General features: G+C 31.5%; 1 pseudogene; it reads right to left on the reverse strand.

Annotated features, from left to right (window-relative positions):
• Positions 1-387: 387 nt before the first annotated feature.
• LOC111615883 lies at positions 388-5,006 on the reverse strand (annotated as a pseudogene).
• Between the last annotated feature and the right edge of the window lie 283 nt (positions 5,007-5,289).

Consider the following 5,289-nt stretch of genomic DNA (forward strand, 5'->3'; position numbering starts at 1 on the left):
TTTTTTTTATCAAAAAACTTTATTTATGCGAGTACTATTTATTGTTGGCAAGAAAAAATTTTGTGGCTTTTTAAAAACTTTGAAATTTTGTAAATTGTAATTTTGGCTCTTCCGACTCAAAAGGTTGCCGACCCCTGGATTTGGCCATGCACTACTGTCATCACGAAACACTGCTTCTATAGTGAATGGTTGTCTCTTTAATCCGAAGATATTTCTCTCGGTATCTTACAGCAAGTCAGGTCCAGAAACTCTTTTATTGTACAGTAGAGCGTCGGTTATCCGAAAGCATTCCAGTAGGCAAATTTAAATTTTCGCTCGTGCTTTGGTGTTGCAATCTTTGGCTATATCTTGGGCTACTCCAATATTTTTTTTGTTGGTGTGTGTGTTTTAGCTGGCAGCACTGGCATTTTTGTGTGGTGTTTTTCTGAGGATTGTGTGTCATGCTGAATCGAACGTTTTTGATACTAGATCAACTTCTAAAGTATATTTTTTGGTTTTTATATTTTTCAATAAATTAATTTTGTTTGTACAAAATAAAAAAATGATTTTTAGCGATACAATAGCCACGATTATTATTTTTAAAAAATTTATGTTAGGCTTAACATTGACGAAAATTCAACGCGAAGCGACACGCAAAGGCATGTGATAGCTTAATATATTTTTTCGTACGTAGTCGGTTATCCGAAAAATCAGTTATCCGAACAACCCCAGTCCCCGATTAATTCAGATAAACGACGCTCTACTGTATTCATATTCTACTGATTTTAATTCATATGCATTTCGAACTGGTTTCATTTTCCAGTTCCTCTTCAGTGCTCCGTAATTACAATTACAGAATTATAAGTACGGATATTGAGTTTACGAGAATACGGATTAAAAATTAAAATGCGTAGAGATGTCAAATAACACAACGGAAACATTATTACTAGTACCTTTAAGAACTTTATACACTTCTTTTTCCAGAGTTACATTTATACGGTACTTGTATTTATCACATGAAATTATCCTTCTTGGTGTAAACCGTAATATGATTAAAGAATATAGGTTTTTTTCTTTATATTTGAAAATATTCTATTATATCGATAGTTCTGTGTGTAAAACGTAATATAATGCAAATGTTGAGGTTTTTTCTTCAATATCATTTGAAAAATATTCTATTAAACACTGGTTATGTGTCGTATAAATCCACAAGTGGTAATTCATATACAATAACCTTTACAACACTTGCTTATGAATTGAAATGCGTATGAATTCAAAATACAATACAAGAGTTTCTGGGCCTGACTTGCTGTAAGATAGTCTATCGACAGACATATTTTCTGATTAAAGAGACAACCATTCACTGAACAAATATACATCTACAATTAGTAAATTCAACTACTTCTATAGTTGATGAAGACTTACAAACAATTATAGTAGTAAAAACGAGACAATGAGCTTTTCACGCGTCATTGCTGAAATACATTTTTATTATTCCTCTACAATAGCCAACAGTAGTGAAAAAACTTTTCAATATCACTTTAATAGTTATAATTTTATAACAACATTTTAGTTAAAATAAAAAATTTATTTTAAATATAATAAACACACCAACAATCCTGATAAGCTTTGGTTCTGGATAATTCCAAATATATATACAATAAAATCTCGGTAATTCGACCATTCACCTGTACACATTTGTTTATTCCGAGGTATTGCCGCTACTGCTGCCAAATCGTTCAAGCTTCCCATTAGTTCAAACCGCAGTTCCTATTAAATTTGAACACCTTTCCACTAAACATGACATGATATCCAGTTGATCTTGAACGCTCAAACATGAACAGAAAAATTGTTAGGTTAGTCATCTCAGGCTGCTCAAAAATGGTTTAATCTCTTATAATAAGATACTGTTTCTACATAAAAATCGATTCATTGGAAATTTTCTATTACAATTATTCTATTTTTACCTAAATTTTTACTATGGCTTCAACTTCCAACGAAATTTAGTCAGAATACATGGTCAACGTAGCAGTGGTCGGCAGCGAGAAAAATGCGCTGTAGTTTTGAGCAGACGAACTTGTATTTGCTGCATCATAATCATTTATTTCTACGATATCAAATTAGGGTGTTATCTCGGGAATCCTATCATCCGGAAAGCTCTCTAATCTGACAATATTTTTGTTCAACTACGTCGAATTACAGAAATTGTACTGTATGTACTGTACTGTACTTCGATAAAAAATGAGGAAACACATTCAATGTTTAAACATATTTTTGTTGTAGGCTATGAGTATTTTTACGAGGCTGTTCCTATTTCATTTATAAATTGTTTCAAATGCAGCACTTTTACTAGTCAAAACTGTGATTGAATACAACTTTGGTATAATTGTATTCATCATTCTATATCGATGATAAACTTGCTTCCAACTGCAAGTGTCCAGTAGCACTAAATGTTAACTAAATGACAAAAACATTAATATTTGTAATTTATAATATACTAATTTATATACGAATTTATACAATATAAATTTTATATTATATAAATCAGATTTCTTATATTTTGCTAACATTTATATAAATTAACATTAGTAGTCTATAAATTAAGTATAGGCTATATTCAATTTGAAAATTTGAATATATATTAAATTGAATAATTTGAATAATTTAAAAATTGAATTTATTTCTTTGTTCATAAACCTTAAATATTAAAATAAAAAGACCAGTTTAAATTAATTTTTTATTAAAACTTATAATAAAATTGTTTAATAGTTATATTATTTTATATAAAACTTTTCTATGCAGGCAATTAGGTTGAGTTCTCCGTCTCTAGAAAAATCGAATGTGGGACAAATGGTAAATCTTCTAGCAAACGATGTCAGCAAGTTTCTAAGTGTAAGTTGAAAACATATTTCTAAAGTATGGGTCCCCAAACTTTTTATCCCTTCGACCCATTCATAGAATATTTGCCTTCTTATCGACCCTCAGATTAAGTATTTAACAAAAACATTAAATCATTTTTTCATTTCTCATGTTAAGCAATAAGAAGAGAAGACCTGCATAACAACCCAACGAAAGTATTTATAGTTCTCATATCTTATAAAATCCACCCAATAACATTAACAGAAAAAATATATTTTCTACTGATTTATAATATTAAAAAATAATAGCAAAATTATGGATAGATGGAAATTTGCCTATAGTTTTTAAATCGTACGTGTCATAATACGTAAAATACACAATTATCTTTGAAAACATAACATAAATTATATTGGACGAAAAAACCTCTTACTGTCATTTTGCGAATACTACTGAATACCTTAAAAATATGTTAACATACCTTTTTATTAAAATAGTTGATATTAGTGGGAGGACATGTCTGAAGAGAAGCAGCAAGATTATTGATATTCGGTAAGTTTTAGTCGCAAATCACCCCGGTTTTCCAAGTTCAATCTGTTCCTTTGTTCTGTCAGAATTGCATTCGTGTGGCTAAAACCAGCTTCACCCATGTACAACGTTGAGAATACAAGTAAGAAAGGTTCGGTTTCTGCTCTGAGCTTGGGATATTTAGTGGCAATGTTGTTATTGCTCCAAAATTCACCGAGGTTTTTGTTTTTAAATAACTCTTTAGCTTCGAGATCTACACATATTTCAGTCAGTTCACCTTCATTATCTATTTTTACATCAAATGGATTAGCAAACCATTCGGGTACATGCATATTGTCCATGTCTTCGAAACGTGCTTTAAAGTTTTTTCTTAATTTATCAAGATGTTTAATATATATCTTGAAATAACGGTTGGAAATCTTTTCATTTTCTTTTAGTACCTGCAAGTTTGAAAAATATTTAAAATTGGATTGTGCCAGTGAAGATTTTAATAGCTCCATTTTTACTTGAATAGCCGTTTTTTTCCTTGCAAACGCTTCCGTACTATATTAAATTTCGAATAAAGGTCTGCCAAATAGAACAGATGGTTCTTGCACTGTTTTAACTGGTCACATAGTGATGGATCCACATTCCAAAGAAACTCTTCAGCTGAGTCGTACAAGTTAACAAGCCTCTGCAAATTATCACGTCTTGACAATCACCTTACCTCAGTGTGCAAAGTAATTGGTTGAAAGTTTCATTATTTTCTTCACATAACTTCGCAAACAGTCTGGAATTGAGAGGATGAGCTTTAATTTTATTTATTGACCTGATGCACACTTTTAGAGTATCATGAAGATCGCCACTCAGTTTTTTGGCTACACGATGCTGCCTGTGTAGGACATAGTGAACAGTATGTACTGTACTTTAGGAACCTTTTCCTTCAGAAAGACAAAAAATCCTCTGTAACTGCCTACCATAGCAGGTGCACCGTCGGTAAGCTACTGTAGTAGTATTCCCGAAAAGACTGCTGTGCTTGTTCAAATAATTTTGCAAACATACAAAATTGTCTCACCTTTGGAATCAGTTTCAAGATACTTAATAGAAATTCAAATAGAAATTCATCAACAGTGTCATTCAGGGATGGGCTATGAAACCTAACAAAAGCAATGAGAAGATTTGAACTTCCGAAAGTTCATTCGTCAAGTTGAATATCAAACTTACAATGCTGGAGCTCAGAGGTCAAAGTCCTTTCCACATCATCGGCCATTTCCTCAATACGTCGCTGCATAGTACAGTATTTGCGCTTTACGGTATGCATTTTAAAACTAGTTGAGAGTCTTTCTTCATAACATTTTCAATTGCATCTTTTATAGCTGGTGTTATTATCTCTTCACCAATAGTATACGGTTTGCCTTTCTTTGCTATATTAATTAAGAGAGATGCTGTAGGATGTTTTCAGTCCTCCTCATCTATCAACACTAGCAGATGACTTCAAATATGTATTCAGATTTGGCAACTCTCAATTTCTCTTTTAGTATTTTGAAATACTCAAATTCTTTGTTTTTCTTATCAGAATGGATCCTTTCCAAGTGGTCTTTCATTTTCGCTGACTTCATAGCATCACTGCTGAGAGTTTTTTCACATAATAAGCACATAGAAATACAGTAGTTTCATTAGCAAACGATGGCACAAAACATATTTTAAATACTCCTGTGAATAATGTCTGCATTTCTTCTTAGCATTGGTAGCTGACATTGTGGTTATTAAAATCAGATTTTTAATATGAAAAATACAATACGTTTGCTGCACAACAAAACAGCAGCAGTAAGAGAGACAACTTACTCCAACACCAGCTACAAAGAACTACCTATTTATTCTCAGAGTGCAGTATTGTTATCTTTTGCTAACAATAGATATTTAGAATTAAAAAAAATTATAATTATT

The sequence above is a fragment of the Centruroides sculpturatus genome, unplaced genomic scaffold, assembly GCF_000671375.1.
Source record: "Centruroides sculpturatus isolate CEXI.00-Female unplaced genomic scaffold, Cexi_2.0 scaffold2366, whole genome shotgun sequence".
Lineage (NCBI taxonomy): Eukaryota > Metazoa > Arthropoda > Arachnida > Scorpiones > Buthidae > Centruroides > Centruroides sculpturatus.